The 11,495-nt window shown below is 40.3% G+C and overlaps 1 protein-coding gene and 1 pseudogene across 1 annotated transcript in view; one reads left to right on the plus strand and one right to left on the minus strand.

The window, feature by feature from the left end:
* Positions 1–11,495, plus strand: part of LOC102814786 (tight junction protein ZO-1-like) — a 117,380-nt gene that overhangs the window by 55,988 nt on the left and 49,897 nt on the right. The gene's annotated exons all lie outside the window — the stretch shown is intronic.
* Positions 67–3,563, minus strand: LOC102841562 (annotated as a pseudogene).

Here is an 11,495-nt window from a genome sequence, read left to right on the forward strand (position 1 = left end):
TTTTTTAAATAAAACTTTTGTGGAATGGGGGTGAGGTGGGACAATAGGCAGCCTGGTTTCCCTGCATCACTCGTCCTCAAAGTTTTGACTCAGGAGCAAGTTGCAGCCAAGTTTTCATTTTTTTCACAGACGAAGTAGGCCTTCAACCTCTCTATGGCTTCTTTCTCCTGCGGGGTCACCTGGACGTAGTTCATTTGTGGGGTCTCCTTGCCTATGGCACCCACCTCACCCCCAGGGGGCTCATTCAACATCTGAATGAACTGCTCCTGGTGCCAGCTAATTTTCTGTAGCAGTTGAGGGTTTCCTGGCCCAGCTGCTGAAGTAGGACTGGCAGCAGTGTTGGATTCTGCTGAATCACCTGCCGCGTGTTCTGGAACTGGGGCTGGTCCCACAGGAACTCTTTTGTGGCCGGCTGCTCGGATACCTGGCTCTTCTGGACGGAGCTGTGCTCTGGCTCAGGGCTCCCAGGAATTCCCTTGAGCAGATACTTCATCACGCGGTAGGGGTTGTTGCAGCTAGCTCTCAGGGCAGCCACAACACGCTCCAGCTCGCAGCCCATGGACATGATCTCCGTCAGCATTGTTTCATACTCAGAGCCAGTCATTAGCATGGAGGCTGCGTCTTCCTCTCGCCTGCTGCTACCTGAATAGGGACTAGAGCCTGACACAGACTCCAGGGGGACGTTGTGGGGGCAGAGTCCTCAGATGGGCTCCTGTCCTCTCTGGCAGAAGGTGGTGGGTAGGACATGCCTGAGGCAGGGGCTGGCAGGAAGGATGTGGAAGACTCCTGGGCAGCAGTTGGTGAGGTCTCTGTGGGGGCCAAGGTGCCTGGGCCAGCTTTGGCCTTGGTCACCATGACAACCACAGCTCCCCTCCCTTTCTCCCCCCACCCCCCAGGTCTAAAGTCCCCAGCTGCTCCATCTCTCCACATCGTCTCTGCCTCCATCTCTGGCATCACTGCTTCTCTGAGTAGGGTTCCACTCTCCGCTCTTCAACATTGATAAGGTCCCAGAGACCTTCGCTCCTAGCTGCAAAGTCAATCACTCCCCTCCTTTTGCTACAAAACGTCTACTTTTACATTTCCAACCCTCACAATCAGTCCTGATAACAATTATTCACTATTATATCACAAGAGACCTATCCTCATCACCTTTAATCAGCCCCACCCAAACAGATTGGCTACAACTCATTAGAGATTCTACCTTCCTCCACTTCCTTTGGATCTAGGTTCCCTCTTGAAAGATTGTAAGCCAGTCAATTCTTGTCTTTGTAGCCCCCCCACCCCATTTTAGGTAGCCAGTGTCCAAGTTTCCCATCCCTGTCTACTCTGTGTATTGAGGGGTGGGAATGATCCTCGCTGTAAAGATGTACTCCATCTTTTGAGCTACTGCATCCATAGATACAGGTCAAGTTCATCAAATTGTATCAGATTCCTTTTTTTTTTTTTTCCTCTTTCTTCTTCTAGTTGAGCTCTGATCATCCAGTCATTGAAGCCAGGTCAGATGGGTATTACCTGGAAGTGTGGGTGTTCTTATGCATGTGCCCTCTCTTATTAGTTGGACCCTTCACCCTCCACTCAAGTCCTCTGTGGCTATGTCATTGACTCTGGGCCCAAGAGTCCCCAGGTCTTGCCACAGTGCTGGCCAACCAGGTCTCCACCCGGGTTCACAGGAGTCTACTGAACGTTGTAGGACTTAGCTTGCAGCTTCATTGCTGTTTTTCCCTCAATCTACCATGTCAGTGATGAATGTGGTCACTGATCAGAGCGTGTAATCCCATTGAGTCTTAGTCTTGGAAGGGGGTTTGCCCTGAGGGGACCTTACCATTTGCCTTGATGTCTCCTGGGCAAGCAACTTGCTTATTCTTGTAATCAGTCGGACTGTATGGCTCACATTTCTTGTATTTGTATACCAGGTAGAGGAATTGTTGGATCATATGATATTTCTATTTCCAACTTTCTGGGGAGATGCCGTACTTTTTTCCAGAGTGGTTGAACCATTTCGCATTCCCACCAGCAATGTAGGAGGGTCCCAGTCTCTCCACATCCTCACCAGCATTCATTGTCCTGTGCATTTTTTAACTTTGCTGTTATTGCTGGTATGAGATGATATCTCATTGTTGTTTTGATTTGCATCTCTCTGGTGGCTAATGATCCATGAACATTTCTTCATGTTTGTTGACTGCCGGGATGTCTTTCTTGTTGAAGTGTCTGTTCACATCTTGTGGCCAGTTTTTAATTGGGTTACTTGTCTTTTTCTTGCAGAGGTGTTGTAGTTTCCTATAGATTTTAGAAATTAGTCCCTTGTCTGCTATGTCACTGCAAAAGAATTTTTCTCATTGTTTGGGTTCCCTTTTTACTCTTACGGTGAAATCCTTTGATGCACGTAAGTTTCTAATTTTTAGAATATCCCAGTCATCTATTTTGTCTTCTTTTATTTGTATAATTTTCACAATGTTTCATAGTCTTGTGTGTGCCCTGTGTCAGAGCCCTTAAATTTATCCCTATTTTTTCATTGACGGCGTTTATAATTCTGGGATTCACATTTTTGTTGTTTTTTTTGTATCTGGCGTGCGGTTATGGTCTTGTTTCAGTCTTTTGCATATCAGTTTCCAGTTCTGCCAGCACCATCTGTTGTAAAGACTATGTCTTCCCCACACAGTGTTCTTTGGCCCTTTGTGAAAGATCAGTTGGTTGTATTGTGGATAGGTTAATTGCTGGATTTTTGATTCTGTTCCATTGATCAGTGTATCTTTCATTTTACCAGCACCAGGCTGTTTTGACCACTGTAACCATAAAATAAATTTTGAAATCAGGGAGTAAGAGGCCTCCAATTTTGTTCTTCTTAAGCAGTGCTTTGCTTATCCTGGGTCTCTTTCCTTTCCATATAAAGTTTGTAATTGTTTTTTCCGTCTCTCTAAAGAATGTCGTTGGAATCTGGATTGGGATTGCATTATATCTGTAGATTGCTTTGGGTGGTATTGACATTATTTTCTCTTCATTTTGAAAAATGGAAATGGCCAGGTAGAAGGCTATGGCTCATTAAGTATCTTAATTAAATGATAATCTACTTGATGATTTCTCTCCAATGGCTCCTGCATCTTATAGCTGACTTATGCAAGTGATTTAAATGATAAATTGATAGACCAATTGTGTTTTCTGTGATGAAAAATGAAAAGATTTTTGCTTTATGAGTTTGACATTGGTATCTTGCTAATTATTTATTTACCAACTACTTATTGACAGCATTAAAACAACATGCATTATTATGAATACCCTGAGCAATCTAGAGAAAATCTCTGTTCTTGTAGAACGTAGGTCCAAGTGAATCATACAGAAATAAGCTTGGAGATATTGAAAGTAATTTCCACTAGTTGTTGTTGTTAGGTTCCATCGAGTCAGTACTGACTCATAGCGACCTTATGCACAGCAGAACGAAACACTGCCTGATCCTGGGTCAACCTCAATACTGTTGCCACCCTTGAGTCCATAGATGCTGCCACTTGGCCAATCCATTTCATTGGGGGTCTTCCTCCTTTTCTCTGACCCTCCACCTTACCAAACATGATCCAAACATGGTGATGGTATCATGTAGGGGAGGGGACAGCATTAGGTAGCATGCTCAGGAAAGAAGGCTTCTCTGAGGTCACAGCATCTTGAAGTAAGAAAAGCCAACCTTTTGGAATGTATTCAAGGATAAGGTAGCATGTGCTGTTTCTGAAATGGAAAGGTTTTTGATGTACTGGATTAAATAAAATTTATTATTAATAATCGATTTTTCCCTCTGTTTACTTAATATAGCCTCTAGAAATTAAAAAATTCACCAAGTGACTAGCTTTATAATTCTAATGTAACCTAGATCTCATTGAATAATGAATGCCTCCATCTGTTGGTCATTAATAAAAGTACAGTAAAAAGAGCATTAATTTCCCAAATATACTAATGACTTGGAAATTTAATGGTATGTTCTTGCCATGTGAAGTGGTATTTTTAAAGAATTTTTTTTTAATGTTGGAACCCTATTTAGAATGAAAAGGTGATAGACAATGGAATGTGAAAATTAGCTGAATATGAAAATACTAGCAGAAATTTTATGTGATAAACTTAAGCAAAATCCCTAATTTTCTAGCAAAGGAAAAATATATTGGTTATCATTGGGTCAATAATACTATACTAGATTGTAAGCTATTGAAACAATTTGTTGTTATGAAGTGCCATCAAGTAATTTTTAACTCAAAGCAACCCTATATAATTGTTTCCAAGGAGTGGCTGATGGGTTTGAACTTGCTTATCCTACAGCACCACACCATGAGTACAATGCTGCTGTTGTTGTTGTTAAGTGCCATCAAGTCAGTTTCGACTCATAGCAACCTGGATAGGGTTTCCAAGGAGTGGCTGGTGTGTTTGAACCACCGACCTTATGGCTCAAACTGACCATATAGTCCAGTGCTTTATTCCACAGTGCCACACAGGAGTCCAGGAGTCATCATTAATTTTGATTAGTTACATTTTAAATTTAGAATTATTTTTCAGTTATTATTTTATTATTCAAAAAAATTGAAGTGTTTGCTTTTGTTATCTTTTTAAAGCAAATAGTTTAAAGTTTGCTTGGTGCAGAGCAAGAAAAATCTATAAAAGTACATACTTCATCTTTAGTCTTTTAAAAATCATGTTTATATTTTAATGCAAAGAATATCAAAATAATATACTATTTTGGATCATGGAACAATTTTAATGTAAAGCTTAATTGTATTTATGTGACTTGTTGGTTGAATATGAGATTTTATTATATAAGCAAAGGCTAAGGATTTTGACTTATGATTCAAAAATAGTTTGAGCTAGAAAATACCTTGGCTTTTATTAATTTGATTTTAAATTATACATGATTATGCAGCTTTTTAAATATGTGTTATTTAAAAGTAAAAAGTACACCCACAGAGTAGTTAAATGAATATGAAAATAGAAACTATATAAGAAATGCATCTGGTTTATCTCTTTACTCTTTAACAGCATAATATGGGAAGAAGCTTCTGATAAGAAACTGCTACTAATATAAAACCACAATTGCTTGTTCGTTTTAATTCCATTTAGAATATTAAACATTAAATGTAGTATGTTATTTTACTTGTCTTTTTAAAAATTCTTAATCTTTATTTGTAATACCTAAATACCTTCATTGTAAAGTTGAAATAACCATGCCATTGAGCCAGTCCCAACTCATAGCGGCTCTGTTCGTGTGGGCTACTTCCACATTGGATGTGTGTGCACCGGTGTGGGCAGTATGGAAAGAAAAGTAAACCTAAGTAGTGCGAGCCACACCTTAGAAGCCTTTACTTGGTGTCTCTTAGCTCACGTTTTGGGAATTAATTTCATGTCTGTCTATATCGCTCTTTCATTATAACTTACTTTAGTATTTAATTTTTTTCTTAAGTTAATCCTTTATCTATACCCATGCAGACATTTAGCATCATATATAAAGTTGGTGGTATGCGGTTTAGAAAATAATTTTATAAGGTCAAGGTCAGTACTTTGGGTAACTAAATTATTTCACTTAGCAATATAAGGTGAACAGCCTGTTAGCTCATTTCTTTTGGTGAAAAACTTTTCTAATTTCTACGTTTTTGCCTGTGCAAATAATGTTGCAGTAAGCATCTTTATGTTGTTGTTGTTGGGTGCCGTGGAGTCGGTTCCGACTCATAGCAACCCTGTACAGGGTTTCTGAGGCTATAAATTTTTACGGGAGCAGAAAGTCTCATCTTTCTCCCGTGGAACAGCTGGTAGTTTCAAACTGCTGACCTGATGGTTCGCAGCCCTATATTTGTAACCACTACGTTACCAGCGCTCCTTTATACGTGATGTCATTTGTTGGTACTATTACCAAGATGCTAACTGCACATCCTCCTTACAAGAGAGGCCTCTTGCTTTATACTGATATAAGAATACTCAGGAGAGGCAGAGTTTCATCCGAGCAAAGGTTTATTGTAGGAAAGAGGCTTGCAAGCAAAGATGGGAGGGCTTAATGCAACCTCCATCTTTCTGAACAAAGGCTTTGCTGATGTTTAAAAAGTTTTGGGTGGGGATAAGGCATCATGCTTATTCATAGGGATAGGCAGGAATTTCTAGAAGTGCTCCTGATAATGGTGGTGTAGGATAAGCACTGAGCTGCTAACTGTACAAAGTTGGTGTTTCAAATCTGCCTGCCGCTCCTCAGAAACCCTCCACGGGGTTCCTGTGAGTCAGAACTGATTTGACTGTACTTAGCAACAATGATGATGCTAATTGGATGTGTAAGCATTATTTCTTTGAGTTGGATTCCATTACAAAGGCCTCTGGTAGGGACCTGGAAACTTAGTCTGGGATGCCCCACATGCCTCCCAGGGCCTGGTGTTCACCTCTGCCGCCTCTGCCCTGAAGGGATGATCCTCCTTCAAGGTGGGTAAAACCAGTTAGCCTGTAAGAGAAGCAAAATACAGAAAGGTCTTGGGATTAATGCTTTCCCTTCTTTAGGGAGACTTGGAGAGGTCAAGTAGCAGGGGTAGAGCCACGTGAGGGCTTCAGCTAGCCCATCATAGCTGCTCATGGGGTATTCAGGTGACAGTTCTTAGAAATCATTTGCCTCTGAGAATTCCATTCAGTGAACATTTACTGAGCTCTTACTGTATAGGTCATAGACACTGAGCCAAAGTAAAGAACGTAAGAGACCCTTTAAACCTCCTGTCCTGGAGACAAAGTTTTTGTGTTCCTAGTACCTTATTCAAAGAGGCCCCCTCGGTTCCCTGCCTTAGTACTTTTTGGCTTTCAGATTGGTAAAGAGTGTGCTTGTATGCTTTACATTTTTAATGGATTCTTGTTAAGTGCTGTCTGGTCCATTTCTGACTGTATATAGGGTTATCCAGTCCATTTCTGACCCTGTATAGGGTTTCTGAAGAGCAGCTGGTGAGTTTGAATAGTTGTGGTTTGCAGTCCAATGCTGATCCTACATTGCCACATCAGGAGGTCTTTTAATGGATTGTTGTTGTTGTTAAGTGCCATATAGAGTCAGTTCTGACCCATAGCAACCCTGTATTGAGTTTCCAAGGAGCAGCTGGTGAGCTTGAACCACTGACCTTGAAGTTCAGATGGCTTTTCAGTCTGTCACATCAACCCACAGATTAATTTCTTGGAGTAAAGTTTGAGACTACACTTGCATCCCAGAATTCCATATTTACAAATCTGATGGTTGAAACACGGTAACTCCTTATTTTAAACTGATAATTTCCTCACTCCTCTTGGAGCCGTGGTGGCCTAGTGGGGTACGTGTTGGACTGCTAACCACAAGGTCAGCAGCTCAAATCCACTAGCCACTCTGCAGGAGAAAGATGAGACTTTCTACTCTCCTAAAGATTTACGGCCTCAGGAACCCTGTACAGGATCTCCGTGAGTTAGAACCGACTCAATGGCATACAACCACTGGAGCTCCAGGACGCATGGTGACTCTAGGATAAACACTGGATTACAAACCACATGGTCTGCAGTTCGAGCTCACCAGCCTCTCCACAAAGAAAGATGAGGCTTTCTCCTCCTGTAAAGATTTATGGCCTTGGAAACCATAGATAGTGTGACAGCCCTTAACAACAGCAACAACTGGAGCTGAGGATTTGCTCCAGTCTTGGCCATTTGGAGCTCTTCCTCAGTAAACTGCCTGCTTCGTCTCCATTGTTCATTTTTCTGTTGGGTTGTTTGTCTTTTTCTTCAATTTGTAGTAGTTTTGGAAAGGATGCTACACATCAGTCTGAGGTTATCTTTTTCTTTTCTATTAAAGTACTCTTACCAGGTCAACAGATAATTCCTTTATGAATTCCAAATTTCTGTCCTTGCCTGTGATGGTCACTGTAGGCTAAATTATGCACATTTTCTGTAGGAGTTTCATAATTTTTAATTATATGATTATTGATGTTTTCCCCCTTTCATTTTCCATCTGATTGCTGATGGAAAACGATTGTATTGTTAATGGAATCAAAATTTTTCTTGATTCAGATCTTTTTTTAGTAGTCTTTTTATAGTCATCAACATTTTTTTTCTAATATTGCATGCCTGTTATTATATTAACAGCATAGTCAAAATAGTGGTGAATAATGATATATAGGTATCATTGTGTTCTTACTGATATTCCTATGTCGAGGTTCTATGTCGGATTCTAGCCTCGACAAGGAAGTGTGGGTGTCATGAAGAAGGGCGATCTGGCAGCGAAAGGGATAGAGACAGAGAAAGATGAAATATATACAAAAAAGACAGACACACAGATATGATGCAAGCTGGCAGGTAGACAGATCTGCAAAAATATTGCCTAGCATTGCATGCAGAACTCACTCTACCTGAGCCTTTTATTCTCTTTTTTTAGGGAGGGATTTATTACAAAGGAAGGATGTAATTCACAAAGGGAGGGAAGTCACAAAGGGAGGATGTGATTAAGACAGGATACGGAACTGAAATGTGATTAATCATTCAAAACAGGACATAATGATTCACAGGAACAAATTTTAAGATATTTCATAGTTTTTTCTTAACAATCTAACATTTTTATTTTTATAGAAAAAAGGTTCAATCAAGCTGTTATATATTAATTTTTAGGCTTAAATGATCTAGAGTAGCGACGTGCGGTTTCTTAAGGATACATAACATAAAGCAAGATTCCTGAAAGGAGCCAAGCTGTCTCTGTACAGTTTGCAAACTTTTGTTTGTGAGCAAGATCTCAGGCACCAGGCTTCATTTATCTATACCTGAAATGCTACATTGTTCTTAATTATCACATTCCTATATAGTTTCAGGAGGAAGAAGAACATCTGGGTTAAACTGATTATATTCAGAGGTAGTTCAATGGGGCTGCCACTGATCAACCCAGGGTCTGCATATGCTGTCCCCAGCATTCCTATAGCTGCATTTGGCGTTTCCTTATTTAATATGCTTTTTGGTTTCTGGAAAATAAGTTACAGCTGCCTTGTGATCTTTATTAAGAATGGCTACTGAGCTATTTCCCTCTGGCGCGCCACAAAGATTCTGGTGTTGCCATGGCCTGTCTCCCTGCCCGGTGTTACCAGTATTGTAAGAACAAGCCCTATCCCAAGTCCCGCTTCTGCCGAGGTGTCCCTGATGCCAAGATTTGTATCTTTGACCTGGGTCCGAAGAAGGCAAAAGTGGATGAGTTCCCACTCTGTGGCCACATGGTTTCAGATGAACACAAACAGCTCTCCTCACAAGCCCTAGAGGTTGCCCATATTTGTGCCAACAAGTACATGGTGAAAAGCTGTGGCAGAGATGGCTTTCACATCTGATTGTGGCTGCATCCATTCCGTGTCATCCGCATCAAGAAGATGTTGTTCTGTGCTGGGGCTGACGGACTCCAGTCAGTGATGCAAGGGGCACTGTGGCTAGGGTCCACATTGGCCAAGTCATCATGTCCATCTGCACCAAGCTTCATAAAAAACAAGGAGCGTGTGATTGAGGCCCTATGCAAGGTCAAGTTCAAGTTCAAGTTCCCTGGGCACCAGAAGACCCACATCTGCAAGAGGTGAGGCTTTACCAGGTTCAGTGCTGATGAGTTTGAAGACATGGTGGCTGAGAAGCGCCTCATCCCAGATGGCTGTGGGATCAAATACATCCCCAACCGTGACTCCTTGGACAAGTGGAGGGCCCTGCTTCGTGAAGGCTTTGGTAGCACTGACCTGTGCTCCAATAAATTCAATGTCTCCATGTCAAAAACAAAACAAAAAAGAATGGCTACTGAGCTTTTCTCAAATGTATGTTTAAGTGATACTGACATTTTTCCTCTAGTGCTTGACTGTAGTAATGAATTACGTTACTAAGTTTCTGACTGTTGACATAGCCTTGTACTCTTGAAATACATAGTCACAATAGAGTACTAGTGTGGCACTACAGGATAAAGTACTAGACCTCAAGGTTGGTTTGAACCAAGGTCAGTGGTTCAGACTCACCAGCCACACCTTGGAAACCCTATACAGGGTCGCTGTGAGTAGGAACCGACTTGACAGCCCTTAACAACAAAATGGTCATGATATAGTAATGTAATACATGGCTGTATGTTTTCTTAGCTAATATTTAGAATTGTATATTTGGAATTTTTCATAATAGAAGGTTCCTTAAAATTGAATTTGCTTTCTATACAGTTGCTCTATGGTATATAGTAATTGAAGAAAAATAATTTTATTTCTCAGAGGTCAGGAGAACTCTTCTAAAACCATGTATATAAGATACCTTTCAAAATAGTAGGTCTTGAATTAACCTTTTTATTTCAGGTATTTTACTGGCCTCTTATCTTTTTAAAAAAATTTTTACAATTTTATAGGAAAACTGTTGGTTGGACATATGGTGGTGGTGGTTGTTTTGTTTGTTGTTATTAAGAAGGATGGAGTCCTGGTTTGGTGCTATAGGGTAAGCGCTGGACTGCTAAATACAAGGTCAGTAGTTCACATGCACCAGGTGGTGCTCCTTAGAAACCCTATTCAGGGTTGCTGTCAGAATTGACTCTGTGGCACTTAAACAACAACATCAACATTAAAGAGAGTATTGGAAGATTCTTAAGTATTTGTCTAGGATAAATTTAGACGTGGGAATGAATACTGGTTATTACATATCTGCAGTCTTGTTTTGAGAAATAATTTCCATTTGCTCTCAAGTAGTACATGTATTAATAACCATTTTATGAGTATCATTTTACCCATATCCTGCCCTGCAGTTACCATCATTTTGATTTGTACCCCATTTCTAATGAGATTGAATGTGTTCTCGTAGGTTTACTGCCTTATTTTATTTGTATATCATTTTTGGCAAATTGCCTATTCATAGTATTTGGTCTTTATTTCTTGAGTTATCTTTCTAAAACTGGTTTCTATAATTCCTTATGTATTCTAAATATCAAACTCTTTTATGTCCTTAGATCAATTATATATTGTTAATATTGGACTATCATTATGAGTTAGGCAGCTAATCTCAAGGTCAGCAGTTTAAAACTACCAGCAGTTCGTCAGGAGAAAGTTGAGGTTTCTTACTCCCATAAAGATTTACAGCCTCAGAAATCCAGTACAGGGTCAGGACCTATTCCATTATATATTAGGTTTGTTGTTGTTAGGTGCCATCAAATCAATTCGACTCATAGCGACCCAGTATAAGGCTTCTGAGGAGTGGCTGGTGAGTTTGAACTGCCAACCTTGGTTCAAACCAAATGTACGGGAGTGTGCTTATCCTACAGTGCCACAATATGAAATTGTTTATATTCAGTGACTTGGACTTAAATACCATTTCATTTTGTCCAGCCCCAAACTCCTCTTACATATGTTTTCCCAGTTATTTGTGTGTCTTTGAACTTTTATTTTTATGTAATGCATTTGTAATATAGCATTTAAGCATTAGCTCTTACTTAAAAAGACCTTTGTTGTCCTCAGTGATGGTGGCTGTGTGCTGTGGAGTCGGTTCCGACTCATAGTGACCCTGTAGAGGGTTTC

This window comes from Chrysochloris asiatica, unplaced genomic scaffold (assembly GCF_000296735.1).
Source record: "Chrysochloris asiatica unplaced genomic scaffold, ChrAsi1.0 scaffold00282, whole genome shotgun sequence".
Lineage (NCBI taxonomy): Eukaryota > Metazoa > Chordata > Mammalia > Afrosoricida > Chrysochloridae > Chrysochloris > Chrysochloris asiatica.